The sequence below is a fragment of the Vicia villosa genome, unplaced genomic scaffold (assembly GCF_029867415.1).
Source record: "Vicia villosa cultivar HV-30 ecotype Madison, WI unplaced genomic scaffold, Vvil1.0 ctg.002121F_1_1, whole genome shotgun sequence".
NCBI classification, from domain to species: domain Eukaryota; kingdom Viridiplantae; phylum Streptophyta; class Magnoliopsida; order Fabales; family Fabaceae; genus Vicia; species Vicia villosa.
The window spans coordinates 24,253-40,457 of record NW_026705846.1 but is presented as its reverse complement, the minus strand read 5'-3'; the positions used below and the strand labels follow the sequence as shown (position 1 = coordinate 40,457).

At 29.4% G+C, this 16,205-nt stretch overlaps 1 long non-coding RNA gene across 1 annotated transcript; it reads left to right on the top strand.

Moving 5' to 3' along the window:
• Positions 1–6,899: 6,899 nt before the first annotated feature.
• Positions 6,900–9,312, top strand: LOC131637956 (uncharacterized). Its single transcript, XR_009294545.1, has 4 exons — positions 6,900–7,125; positions 7,262–7,364; positions 7,624–7,951; positions 8,383–9,312. It is a non-coding gene; the product is annotated as an uncharacterized LOC131637956 (long non-coding RNA).
• The last annotated feature ends 6,893 nt before the right edge of the window (positions 9,313–16,205 follow it).

Here is a 16,205-nt window from a genome sequence, read left to right as displayed (position 1 = left end):
GGCTCACCATCACGTTTCATGTGCATAAACCAATTCCAAAGCTATTTTGCAATCATTATTATCATACATTCACAACCCTTCAAATTATTATTATCTTTATTTTATTTTTTTTATTTATTATGGCTATATTGTGATAGGAAGACTAAATATATTTAAGTTAATATGTTTTGAACACAACTCTCTAAATTACATAACAACAAAATTTTGAGACCATGGTATAATCAAATCGATCATCATCAATAATAATAATAACTAATGAATTATAAAATAATATTTGTAATTTGACATAATAACTTAATACTATATATATGCAAATTAAAATTTGAACTTTTAGTAATTGTAATTACAATTATAATTATAATATTTATTTAAGAAAAGAAAATATATTTATTTTTAACTATGACATTTACTATTATAATAACCTATGATACTCACAAAAAATGAGAGCATTTATAATAAATCTATTAATTGATTGCTATAATAAATCAATTCATGCCCCTTCAAAGGACCTAATAGAGGTAGGTATTAGTTGTAGGTGATAATAATTAATCGTCTTTTTTAATTAGTTGTAATTGTATTAGTTGTAGTTTTAAATTTTAAGATATTATATTTATTTTCAAAGTACACATTAAGAGGTAGAACCATGATTACCTATTATAAGTTTTACTAAAAAAACCCTATTATACCTTTTACTAAAAACCCTATTTTAATAATTTTATTTATTGCAGACCATTCATTAACGTATTGATAAAACCAAATTCATTATGACCTGGTTCCTCAACTTCTTGGGAAACCTACACCCCTCTTTTACCGTAATCTACTTAATATAAATGTAAGGTTGTCATGATGACAACCTTGAACAAAACCCTAGCTTCAAGATGATGTGTCATCCTCTCAAAACACTCAAGATGATGTGTCATTCTCTCAAAGCATTCCAAATTATATAGATTTAATTATTATTTAAAAAATCTTCTAAACTAAAAAATATATCTCCTCATTTTTTAAACATTAATTCTTTACAATTAAATTTTAATAAAAAGTGACATTGATTTTTTTTTATAAACAATATAATTATTATATTATATTTTATTTTATATTGGTTAAAATGATTTTTATATCTAACATTTAAAGTTTCCCAAATCATGTTGATAATTACTAAAAAAAAAATTACAAATTAAAAAATATATGTTAAAGAATTGAAGTAGATAAAATAAAACCAAACTTCCATTCTTGACATATTTTTAGTAGCCACGTTTACTTATGTATGATGCATGTAACTTTGCAAGGGATCCCACCTTTAACTTTAGTCATGAACCTCATTTTCATATAGTTTAGCCACAAGAGATTTTACCTTGCCTTACTCTTCTTAACATGTCATTTTGTAATAGAAGTTCCTTGTACGCATCCAAATCACACTATCAATATTCTTCGGAGCATACAATTTCTTAGTATGTAATTTTGCAATCTGATTCATTCTTATTTTCTTCTAATATTTATTAATTTTGTTATTTGTTATTATGTTTTTTAGGTGTATTTTGAAGACACGAAAAAAGGTTTGTTCACAAAACTTTTTCACTCTCTCAATTTTCACTTCATAAATTAGTTCTTTGTTATTTTCATCTAATATTTATTGAAGTTTGCTATTGAATGATTATGTTTTTTCAGGTGTATTTTGAAGACACAAAATAAAATTTGCTCATAAAACTTCTTCAATCTCTCACATTTCTTTTCATAAATTAAGTTCTTTGCTATTTTTTTTTAATAGTTATTGTTGTTTGTTATTTGTTGATTATGTTTTTTAAGGTGTATTTTGAAGACTTAGCATTTTAGTAAATATCATGGTAAACAATATTTTTTATTTTATTTTGTCATATTTTTTCCTTTCCTTTCATTCTTAATTTTATTATTGTTTATTAATTTTAGTTATTAATATTTGAATTTGTTATTTATGTTTTTAGGAATATTTTGAATATTTTGCATTTTTATAAATATTATGATAAATTAAATGAATATAACATAAAATATTTATTAAAAAAATGAATTTTCAATTTATTATATTGTGTTTTATTTTTATTTTTATTTATTCTTATTTTCTTTTATTCCTAATTTTATTATTATTGATTAATTTTTAGTTATGTTTATTTTGTAGGTATACATTTTAAAGCATCACATTATTTTTGGTAAAGAAATTTAAGAAAATGGATTGTAATATTCTTATGTTTTGTTATTTTTATTATTTTTACTCTTTTATTTAATATCTAATATTCAATATTTTTGTTTCAATTATTAATAGATAGTGAACTATGACACAATAATCTCTACTAAAAGAATGATATTCTAATTTGTCTTTATTTGGCCTAAATTTTTAATTATGATATTAAATGCTTTGTAAAGAACTCCAAATTAATTTCGTAATCTTAAAATTTAAGATTTTGTTTCTCATATATATACACACACGCTTTTGACAAATAATAGTACAATAGTATTATTAGTTAATTTCTATAATCCATACAATCTCATCCCATTGACCCATAATCCAACATGTGACAATGGCTATAATAACAGTATAATAATTTCAAAATATTAATTAAAAAAATTAAATCTTTAAATTTGTTTTTATTCTTTAATTTTAATTCACTTTGTGGTTATTTAATAACCCACTAACTATAAACAACAAATCCTAACTTCTTTTGTGTAATGAAGGACTAGAAGCAAATCTACATTAATAAATTGTAATCAAATGCTTACTTAAACAAATTGTAATCAAATATTTACTTAAACAAATTCTAATCAAATGCTTGCCAGTTTTCTGAGAAGTCCCTTGGTTGTAAATTTACCCTTCAACCTTGGGGTACTTAGTTCGAGGCTTGGCACCAAAAAAAAAACTTATATATTAAACTTTATTTTAAATATTTTGTTTATTTTCTAAAATTTAATTCTTATATAATTATAAAGTAATTTTGATAATTAATTTAACATTAATATATTTATATAATAATAATAATAAATAATAGTAATAGATAATAATCATAATAATGATAATCCCTAAAAAAATTACCAACTAATCTAATTGTTGTTTTATATAATATTCATTCATTAAAATTATTAAAAATTTAAAGATATAAGCTAATTGATAACATTTTGATAGTTCTTATGTTATTTAAAATTATATTGATCTTTTTTATTACTCCTTAAAATTCAACATATTCTTAAATATTATAATAAACTCATATATAATATTGATTCAAATAAACTCATTATAATAAAATCCTACAAATATAATCAACTGATCATCTATATTATTCTTAAAATTAAACTTTTTCTCAAATATGTATTTATAAAACTACATATAATAATTAAAATCATTCGAAAAACATTCCACAAACAAAACAATATAATAATTTTTTTGATAAAATTTAAAATTTCATAAACAATGACAACAATATATTACAGTACTACCGCGCAACGCGCGGGTTATATACTAGTATCTTCAAATTTCAAGATGCTTCAACGATTTTCAATCCAACTGCATCGTGTTATGTTCCAATTTTTTTAATTTTCCTATTTACAATACTTCACTTCTCTTTCATTGTGGTTCTATATATGCAATCATATTAATCACCTTCCCTTCAATTGTTATTCAAAAATTGCTATACTCGCTTATCAAGCATCCATTCAGATATCAACCGATTATTATATGCAAGACAACCACGATTAATAATTGTTTTGTTTGGCCTACATTTATTTATTCACTACAGTTTGTTAGCTTTTTTATTATAATGTAGTTTATGATTTCTGTCTATAAAATTTAGTTTATGTTCCATATCAATTGGATAAGGAGAGTTTTATCGTCCAATATTAATCATTTAATTTTATTATTTTATCATAATCATTGTTGTTGTTTAATTTTTTTTATTTGAAGTTATATCAATGAAATGAATATTTTTAATATTATTTATTTATTAACAAAATAACTAATTTTTTTCAATAAAATATTAATCACCTTTTTTAATTAGAATATATTTATCTCTACCTTCCATACAATACCTTAGTACCTTGAATTATCTTAGTACCTTGAGATAATTGGAGACCTAGAAAATTATATAATCAAAATTATAGAATGAATAAATTTTTATCGGCCAATATAATCATTTAATTTTATTATTTATTATAATCAATGTTGTTGTTTAATTTTTTTTTATTTGAATGAATTATTTATTGATCAATAAATCAAATAATTACCAAATAATTATCTATTTGAATGAATTATTTATTGATCAATAAATCAAATATTGCTTCATTAATCTAAACTACTAACAATAATACTATATAATAATACTAAATATAGTTTTATCTATAAACATTATTTATTTTTTTATGTTATTTTTAAAAATATATATAATATATTAATTATAATTAAAGATACTATTAAAGTATAATAAAAGATATTAAAAACTTCAATTATCAAAAAAATGTTAGCAATTTTTTATGATAAAATTTAACATTTATAATAAAAAAATTGCTATTAATATTTTTTTTTACAAAAAAAAAAGATACAATTATGATGTATAAATACATAAATTTCTTATGAAAAACATACATTTTTCGACTGACCGAAACTAATAAAATTACATTTAACATGAGACAATTATGATTGATGAATACATAATTTCTTATATAAAAAAATAGTTATTCTTTTTGTATTTTATATACATTTTTAACCATCACTATATTATATTAATTTACTATTTATAATGACATTGTATGAACCGTGTGAACGCACGGGTAAATGATTTCTTAATTATTTTCTTTATTTTTCTACTAAAATATATATATTTTTCAACGGGACAAAGCTACTTAATGTGTATATATTTTATTTACATTTTTAACCATCATTATATTATATTTATTTACATCTGTGATAGATAAATACTTAATTATTTCCTTTATTTTTTATATGTACATATTAACCTATAACTGATATTTTTGAAAAAGTAAATCTATTAAATATATTGAAATTTTTATTTAAAATAAGTAAAAAGATTTCAAATGTTTATAATAAGATAGGGGTATGAGTGACAATAAACAAAATTTGGACAAAAAAGTTTGGTACCTATTACCAAATCACATAAATATAATCACATATATTATATTTATTTATTATTTATAATATTGTGCAATACGTGCGAACGCATGGGTAGATGACTACTCACCATAGATTATAACTATATTGTATGATAGATTATAACTATATTGTATGATGTGCGTGAACGCACGGGTAGATGACTACTTAATTATTTTATTTATTTTTCTACTAAAGTATATATTTCTAACTAGATTAAATTAATATTTATTTGACAATTATAATTTCAAATGTTTTTTATTTTTAATTTGTGTATCTTTTATATATATTTATTAACCATCGTTATATATTTATTTATTGTTTATATCGACTTTGCGTGACCCGTGCGAATGCACGGGTCCTTCACCAATATCTTTTTAAAATTTGTACTATAGATCTTAGAGAAAAGGGGTGAAGCACTAGTTTTACACTGTTAATCAATCACAACCATATATCTAATTAAAATATTCTTTTATTTTTAAAAAAAATTAATGACATGGCAAATTGGTGTTTGTTTATTGGATGACAGTGTAAAACTTTTTTACACTGACAGTGCATATCCATTAAACCCTAGATCTTAAACATAGAATGATAAATATAGAATAATAATATGCATTAATTTTTACCGTTGATCCAAATAGTATTTTCAAAAACAATTGAAATATAGATCAACAAATTATGAGAAGTACTTATTATAAAAATATTTGTATTAAATATATACTTATTTTTGTTTATAAAAATATTTGTATTAAACAATAGTCTTTTTCTTGTTTATAAAAATAATGAAATTTTTTCCGTTTATGAAAATATTTGTATTAATACATTTTTATAAAAATATTTGTATCAACCATAAACATTTTTCCATTCATAAAAATATTTATATTAACAATACACTTTTTCTAGTTTTTAAAAATATTTGTATCAACAATACACTTTTTCCCGTTTATAAAAATATTTGTGTTAACAAAACACTTTTTTTCGTTTATAAATATATTTGTATCAACGATACACTTTTTCAGTTTGTACAAATATTTGTATCAACAATAAATTTTTTTGTTTATTTAAATATTAAAATCAACAATAGAGTTTTTCCCGTTTATTAAAATATTTGTATCAACAATATATTTTTTCAGTTTATAAAAGTATTTGTATTAACAATACACTTTTTTCATTAATAAAAATATTTATATCAACAGTAGACTTTTTTTCATTTTTAAAAATATTTATATCAATAATAAACTTTTCCCGTATATAAAAACATTTATATTAGTTATAGACTTTTTTTGTATAAAAGTAAGTTGTAAAGATTTATATAAATAAAATCAAATTAATTTAAACTATATTTTCTCATAGATGTTTTACATGGGAGTGGCAAAACGGGTCGCCTGCGCCGCCTTAAGCCAGCCAAAAATTGAAATTGAAACCTATAAAATTGAGGTCCATCGTGTATGCTTTTAAAGTCTTCTCATATCTCCATGTGACCTTTCATATCATGCTTCTGCATTTAGAAGTGAGAAATTGAATCAACTACCTAACTAATAATGGAACATGCCACCAAACCGTTTAAATTACCCTTCCTTGCTTTTTAATTAACACAAAAAATTGCCCCTTATCGTAATTTACTAATTCAATTAATTTCAACCAATGAAAAGAGTCCTTTTGTACAAGTGCCACTCAATTTTTTCAAATTCCCTTTTCCCTCTCATTATCCTCTTTCCACACTTGTCATTTTCAAATTTCCTTTTCCCTCTCATTCTTCTCTCTAAAAACACCACAAACCCTAACACCTCTCATTCTTCATAATTTACATAACTGTACTTTTCCATTTCAAATCAATACTCTACTTTTCTATATGCTTTTAACCAGTTACTCTTTCTCTCTCTTTCCTTTTCTCTGTATCCCTTTCTCTTTTCCATTCTAACCCTAGCGACTTCTTCACTACGAGCACGATCAAATCCACCGCAAATTCATTCAATATCTCAAGAATTTGTTCATTGAAAATGGTAAAGTCACCCCCTTTCTCTTTCGAATTTGTTTGCTTTTGTTTTCGTTTAACATTTTCATTTTCATTCAATATCTCAAGAGTTCTGTTTCCCTTTCGTTTACATTCTAACTCTAAATCTTTATTTTTTCGTCCAGGATATCTTAACCCAGTTTAGCGTTTAGGAAAAGTGTTGATTTTGTGAGAATTTCCAAGTTGAAAAGAATGAAATCTACAAGGATCTCTGGTTTAAGATTTGTAGTAAGTATTTTTTTTCAACGTTTTACTTATCTTTTTCTCTCCTTATGATTATTTGTGTTTTATTAGATTTAGATGCATTTTATGTGTAGTTTTTTCCAGATCTAGAAATTAGAAAGGTGCAGCATCTCAGTGTTGATGCAAGAAAAACAAAAGTGACATTGGAAATTAGAAAGGAGCAGCATCTCAGTTTTTTCATGTGTAGTTTTTTTTTCAGATCTTAGTGGATTATGGTGCATAATGTTTGACATTGATGTTGCAGGGTATTGCGTTTATGGTTATGAAGGCAATGCAGTAGCACATAACAAGAAAATTGAGTCAGCTGGTACTGTGAAGTTTATGGTTAATAGGAAACTTTCGGCATTACAATTAGAACGACAAAGAGATTCAAGGAAAATTGAGTCAGCTGGTACTATGAAGTTTTTCCAACTTGTAACAAGACTGGAAAATCACCTAGCTTCCCTTTTGAACGCAACTGCTTCCCCGAGCTTGAGCATGAAAACAAAGCTGACAACATGGTCTTCTGGGACAATGAATGCATACGATATGTTGGCATGTCAACTTTTTCCTTAATACAAATTGTGAAGCAGGTGTGTATTTCTCAATCAAACAATTAAGAGTGCTTCCTGAGACATAACCTCTATTTATTAATTAATGAAAATATTCCAACAAAAATCTGATTTATGAATTACCTTGCCTTGAAAATTCTTTTGCTTGAGTGAATCAGAAACTAAATGACATTCAATTGTTGTCTCATAACTAAATTCCATTATGCATTTGTTCTTGCTATCAAAACCATATGACATATGTTCTTTCTATATTTTTGCTTAGTCGAATGCTAAATGTTTTATCAACCATTTGTTACGACTATATGTATTCATTACTGAATTATGTATTTGTTGCATCCCACTTCAAAATAATTAGAATGAAACATATCTTCAATATTCATCTTGATGTTTGATTATGGAAATGTGTTTGTACGTGTCTGTGAATATTCCTGATAATTTTCTATTTGTTTCAGATTGGGGTTAATGAAAGAGAGTTGTTTGGTCTTAAGGTCGTAATCAAATGCATTGAAGAACATAAGCTTGATGAGCAGTATCCTATGGATCCTCTCTAAAATCAAGTGATCCAACTAGAGAAGGCCAACGCCAACAAGAAGCGAGAGACTGAAGTAACAAAACCTAAACCAAAGAGGCCTCGTGCTAATGGTGTCGGATATGGTCCTTATGTCACTAACGTTCCTTCAGACAAAATCTCCTATGCTAGAGTTGCTGACAAGTACCCTCAAGTATGTGTATAACCAATCTTATATGTACCCTGGCCCAACTGAAAATCACTGCACCCCTTTCCCGAGTCTGTCAACCTATAATAATGTCTCTTTTAATCCTGGAAATTACTTCGGAAACGGTTACCAGAATCAAGCTACATACCTCAACTAACTAACATAGATGTGGTAGGAAAGTGAGGTAGTGTGAAAGATGTGAAATGTAATTAAGTTTAACAAACTTTATGTTGCTCTAAATACAATGTTTATCAACGCCTAAAGTTCTTAGACGAAAATACAATAACTAATTTATAAAACTGTCGTCTATCATAGTGTATCCTTCTGCTATGGTGATAAAGTCCTTATGCGGCATCCATGTGTATACTCCTTTTTTCATGTGTCAGTTCAATTTTGGAAGTGATGCTATTTTGAGTGTAAGTAAAAAAATATTGACAAGAGTGTCAATGATAATATTCTAAATAATATATTGACTGATCATAATGTCTCAGGAAAAGAAGTGAGTATATATTGTGAGTGGGATCAGGGTTGTTGTCATATCTGGAAAGTATAAAAAAAATATAGTGCATGGATCACCCCTACACTTAATTCCCAGGCATTTCAGGTGAAACTGATGAATATTTTGAGCAAATTTTCAACTTTATAAAAAGAATACACAAGATGTGATTTAACATGGTAAAATACTATCTATGTATCATTTTGGCAGATACACAAAAGTACCACTGTAACTTAGAAATGTATTTAACTCCTCTGTTAGCATACTGAAAATTTTTAAGGACATTAATAAGAGAGTATGGTCTTTAGTTAGATGATTTGGTTATACTGTTATGTGATTTTTCTTTTTTCATTTTGTATTCACCCATTCATTAATGTGTTTTTGATGTTTTTGATTTTTAACAATGATATTGGATGATTGATTGAGAAATTATTGCCACAATTATATTGGATGTTTTATTTATATTATTTTTCACGAGTAAGACTTTTGTTTAATCATAAAATAATCAATTAATTTTTATATTATTTTTTAATAAATTTATTAATAAATTATTGATATTTACATCAATATATTATTCTAATATAAAATCATGTTTTATTAAAATCTCTCTATGTATTTGATTTATTAGTTGAATACCATGATTCATACATCAGTATATCAGTTTCAGTTAAAATTGGTCTTTCTCATTTGCATATGCAGGAAATATGGTCTTTCTCATTTGTATATGGTCTTTCTCATTTGCACTTTCGTTAGGACTACAATACTTTTCTTAGGACTACAACATTTTTGTAATCAGTTAATGTTATTTATAAAATTGTGTCATGTAGTTTATATTACATGTTATCGGCGGAATGAAATTGCAGAGCCATGGAGAAGAAACTGAAATGCGTAAGCGGGAAAGTAAAATGTTTGAATTGTATTAGTTTGACCTAGATACAAGTTAATATATACAGGCCTCTATATGGGCCTTGCCCGATACCAATATAAGTTGGGCCTTGAGAAAAGTAATGTAAGCTAATAGCCCCCCATAAGCTAGGGGTAAATGGAATGTAATCCTAGCTTAGTAATGTTTTGCAGAAAAGGATCATGGTCGAGAGGTTTTGTGAAGACGTCCGCAAGCTATTGATGGGAAGTGACTGGTAGAAGATGGAATAATTTCTGTTGTAGTTTTTCGCGTACAAGATGGCAGTCAAGATCTATGTGTTTGGTGCGTTCATGGAATGATGAGTTGCTTGCGACGTGTCTTGCTGATGCGTTGTCACAGTACAAGTTTGCAGGAGTTTGGAATGGTATATGTAAGTCGTTGAGAAGGTTGGTGATCCACTGAATCTCACAGACTGTTGTTGCCATTGAACGATATTCTGCCTCCGTTGAACTTCGAGATACAATTGCTTGTTTCTTCGATTTCTAGGATATGAGAGCAGAGCCTAAGTATATGCAGAAGCCAGTGATGGAGCGTCGCGTGTCTGGGCAGGTGGCCCAGTCTGAATCAGAGAAAGCCTTGAGTTGCAGTGGTTTCTTGCTGGGGAAGTAAAGACCTTGTCCAGGGGCAGACTTCAAATAGCTGTTGAAAGTATTTGTGGGTAAATATTTTCGGTAATATATCGTATCCACAGGGATTGGTTAATATCACTGCCGTTCTATAGTTGTTTATTTTGAGTTAAGAAATTTGGTTTGGTTTGTTTTATACTAATAATTATGAAAACCCAATTACAATTCCATCTCTGCAAATTGCAATTGAATCAATATAGTAACCTAGGGCAAAAGTTAAATCCTTTCTTTCGATCAAAGATTCAACAATGATGTAAATTAAAAGCAAGGTTTCTTATTGATAATAAATTCAAACAATTGTTCACAGGAATTAATCAATGGTAATGTATATTCATAGGTTAACTACTACCTTAGACTCAACAAGAGGGATTTAGCTCTCCATAGACATGAAGAACATACAAGAATCAATGGAGGAATTCATCTTCATCAATAGAATGTCTTCGATTGGTAAAGAATCCACCTTCAATTGTTGTTCTCAGCTTCAGAATCAGATAGCTCTCCTAATTTCGCTCCCACAAAAGTATCTCACCACTTGGAAAACTAGGGCTTTAAAACAGAACTTTTGGGCTTTTAACGCCGAGGCCACGGCGCGGCAACGGGCTGGCGCGGCGCGCCCCTCAAACAGAAGTATTTTCGCGGCGCGCCTAGGAACTCTCGCGGCGCGCCCTTTGTACTTTCCATCTTTTTCTTCAGCCTTTGAGACTTCCAGCTTTCTTTCCTCCTCATGTTCTTCTTAAGTTCTTATTCAGCTCAAAACCTGCAACAATAACACCCACAAGTGATTCGATTTGCTTTACGCACGAACTAAACTTATTCAGTTCAATTCTTAATAAAAACCTATGGATTCATCACATTTTTGCATTGGTTTAGAGAAGAAATCACTTATATTAACACATGAATTTACCATTAATTTACTCCTAACAAACTCTCCCCAACTTAGAGTTTTGTTTGTCCCTAAACAAAATTACTTACCTCCAGCAAAGTCTACCGACAATCATGCAACAAGTTTTTCAACACGTTTTTCTTAAGTGGTTCAATCCAGTAACTAAGTCAAATACTCCTCTTCCACCTGCAAACTCAGAACATACACATGAAACAAACTTTGAAAGCAAATCACCTCCAGAAGTTCAAAACACTACACAATTGTAATTGAATCAGCACTAATCACTCTCATCAAAAAGCATGATGAATAAACGAGGGGTTAAACACTCATCCACACAATTAAATCAACAAAAATCCATATCATACGTTCACCAAATTGCTCGCATCAAGTCTTGTGGAATCTGAGAATCAGAAGGTCTTTCTATGGTTGTAATGTGGTTTAGATTCAAAGAAAAGAAGATAATCAAGGGTTGTTCCTAATATAGGGAAGCATCCAATTCATAACTTATTTCTTTTTCTCTAAAACTCTACTTCCTTTACCTGTCCATCTTTTTTCATTCGTAGCTTGGTTTTTCTTTTTCACTTTTTTCAGCAACCGTTATATTCTAACGTTGTTACTTCTCTTTTTTTTCTCAAGCTACGACTTCTTTTATCTTTCACCGATTACCATAAGTACTTACTCTTCTTTTGAATGTGACTCTCCCCAACTTGGAGATCAACCTGTATTCAGATTATATGAATGCTCCCCTACTTTCTAAAAAGGTCAAAGAGAAAACACATCACCAAATTTTATGGTTGATGGTCCAAAACAAAACTTTTTATTGAGATCAAAACTCACCAGCTATTTCCTTGGTGCATATTATGATACTTACCTTGACCTCAGGCTCAAAGAATGGTTAGCAAAGGATCACACTCTCACAGAAGAAGATAATTTTTACGGTGGAGTCGGCTCAAAGAACTCTCAAATTCAAACAATTGCCTAAATCACTTCCACAGATTTCCACAGACGATGCAACAACCGGTTTAGCATGATACGAACAAGTCAAAATAATTGATGGTCTCCTGCATATAGTAAACAATGGAAAGCTTTCCTCACAATGGTTAAGGCTAAGCCGATCCAACAAACAATGTACCATAAAGAACTTCTGACAGTATTTACTAACACCTTAAGTTTCATTGCACACATTAAGAGTTTGAGTTCAAAAATTCATACCTGCTTTGTTACTTATTGAAAAAGAAAGTGAAACTGAAAAATTTTGAACATTCACTTCCTACCACTTTTCATACATGTTGCTTCATTGTTGATACTTCGCTTGAGATTCTCGTTTTGTTATGGGACTACTTACTCTAACTGGGAGTACATAATTAAATAAAAAAACAGAAAATTTGAACAATTCAAAAATAAATAGCTCCACCCCCCAAACTTGAACTAAACATTGACCTCAATGTTTCGTAGCAAGTCCGAGAGGGTGACTTACAGAGAGTAACGCAATGTCAATTGCTGCCTCCTAGCTTTCACCAGACGGGTTCCCTGATTATTTCCTGAAAGAAAAATAAACAAAACAAAATAAAACATTAGAAGTGTGGGTTACCTCCCACAAAGTGCTTCGTTTAACGTCGCATGGCTCGACGGTTCATGCTTTCAAGGGACTAAAAATTGTGCATGTTGCTCCACTTCCCCGAAGAAATCTTTTAACCGTGTTCCATTAACGGTTCTCCTCTCTTTTGTCTTAGGATTCTCTACCATAATGGCTCCATAATTGCATACCTCTTTTACTACAAATGGTCCCGACCATTTTGACTTCCCTTTATTCGGAAATAACTTGAGTCTTGGTTTGCACAAGAGCACCCTTTTTCCAACTTGAATTTCTTTGTGGCTGATGTTTGTATCATGAGATGCTTTCATTTTGTCTTTTTTAACTTGATTTTCAGCATCTTTGAGTTCTTCTTCGGTGGCATCGATTTGGAAACTATCCTTCTTGTTCTTAGGATGCTTCTTGGCTTCGAAAAGATTAAACTTTACCTCTTCATCTTGCACCCTTACTTTCATGATCCCCGCATCCATATCAATCATCATTCGGGCGGTTTTCATGAATGGTCTTCCAAGAATTAATGGTACCTCATGATCTTCCTCCATGTCAACTACCACAAAATCCACCGGGAAAAAGAATTTGTCTACTTTTACTAGCAAATCTTGAACCACTCCATATGGTGAGGTGATAGACTTGTCGGCTAATTGCAATGTCATCCTAGTAGGCTTCATCAAAATATTCCCTAATTTCTTGACAATGGATAAAGGGATTAAGTTGATGCTAGACCCCAGATCAATCAACCCGTCACCAGTGAAGTTACCTCCAATATTTAATGGCAAAGTGACTCGTCCCGGATCGGATTCCTTTCTTGGAGTAGTTCTTTGGATTATGGCACTACACTGGGCATCAAGCAACACGGTCTCCTCATCTGTGTATTTCTTTTTCTTTGTGATTATATTCTTCATGAATTTAGCATACTTGGGCATTTGCTCCAACGCTTCGGCAAATGGAATATTTATATGAAGTTGTTTAAATATGTCCATAAACCTTGCGTGTTGCCTAGCATTATCTTTCTTCGATGGTGCATGTGGGTATGGGAGGTGTTGACTCGGTATCGCCTTGCTTGCCATCTTGTCACATGCTTTCTTCCTTTTGGATTGATCTCTTTTTTTCACTTCTTTATTCACCTCAGTTACAACAATTTCATCTTCCTCATCTTCCGCTGCACGATTATCATCTTCCTTCTCAACATCCTTGTTTTCAACTTCCTCATCAAGCACTTTTGCACTCTTTATTGAAGTAGCATTGCAAGTTTCTACACAAGTCATAGAGTTTTGAAAAGTTGAGACTTGCCTTACGTTTTGCTCGGCGAAGAATTTGGTAAGTTGAACATCTTGCGTTTCCCGGTTTTGTTGAATGGATAAAGAGAATTGCATGAATTGATTCATGGTTTCCTCTAACTCAGAGGGTCCACTTTGATAACCTTGATTATAGTGTGAAGGCCCTTGTTGTTGATTTGTCATTGACATTTGTATGAACTGATTCATGGTCTCTTCCAACTTAGATTGTCCTCCTTGTTGTTGTGGCGACGGTTGAGTGTAAGGTTGAAAGGCTTGTTGTTGATATTCATGGTTAGCCATATGATACTCTATCGTATCTTCCGGTGTGCCCCATCTGCTATCATAAAACTCACTAACTTGGGGGGTGGACTGTGACACACTTTGAAGGAGATACTCCATTTGTTGAAATAGGATCTCGTTTTGAGCATGAATCGCAGCATTTATATTTGGGTCGAACATGTCGACAAAGAAAATTCTACACAACTAGCAAACAATTGAAATAACAGGATAAAAAATAATAATAATAGAAATAAAATTAAAAGAAACAAAAATTAAAATTAAAAGATTATTGAAATAACAAAATCTAAAATAAACTAACTAACTAAAATTCTAAAATAAAGGAACTAAACTAGAAATCTAAAATAAAGGAATTAAACTAAAATCCTAAAATAAAGGGACTAAACTAAAATTCTAAAATTAAGTAACTAAACAAACAAAATCTAAAATTAAGTAAATAAACACAAAAAATCTAAAATTAAGTAAATAACTCAAAATAATACGACTATTGCAATGCGTGCAATATTGACACCAATCCCCGGCAACGGCGCCAATTTGTTGAAAGTATTTGTGGGTAAATATTTTCGGTAATATATCGTATCCACAGGGATTGGTTAATATCACTGCCGTTCTATAGTTGTTTATTTTGAGTTAAGAAATTTGGTTTGGTTTGTTTTATACTAATAATAATATCAAAAGCAAATAATAAAATAAAAGCAAGTAAAGGACTTTGTGTTAACAATTAAAGAAAGATGTTGAGTCTTTAGGGTTCATCAACCTAATCCTATACAATTATCAATTAATTCTCAATAGAACAATCCTTTGAATCATTATCTTCACTTATCCTCAAATAAGATTCCATGTCTGCAAATCAAATTAGATAACTTTTACCGGTATGAGATTCGATCTCTCCAAATCACAATAACGATAATAGTAATTAAGAACGATAATTATGAAAACCCAATTACAATTCCATCTCTGCAAATTGCAATTGAATCAATATAGTAACCTAGGGCAAAAGTTAAATCCTTTCTTTCGATCAAAGATTCAACAATGATGTAAATTAAAAGCAAGGTTTCTTATTGATAATAAATTCAAACAATTGTTCACAGGAATTAATCAATGGTAATGTATATTCATAGGTTAACTACTACCTTAGACTCAACAAGAGGGATTTAGCTCTCCATAGACATGAAGAACATACAAGAATCAATGGAGGAATTCATCTTCATCAATAGAATGTCTTCGATTGGTAAAGAATCCACCTTCAATTGTTGTTCTCAGCTTCAGAATCAGATAGCTCTCCTAATTTCGCTCCCACAAAAGTATCTCACCACTTGGAAAACTAGGGCTTTAAAACAGAACTTTTGGGCTTTTAACGCCGAGGCCGCGGCGCGGCAACGGGCTGGCGCGGCGCGCCCCTCAAACAGAAGTATTTTCGCGGCGCGCCTAGGAACTCTCGCGGCGCGCCCTTTGTACTTT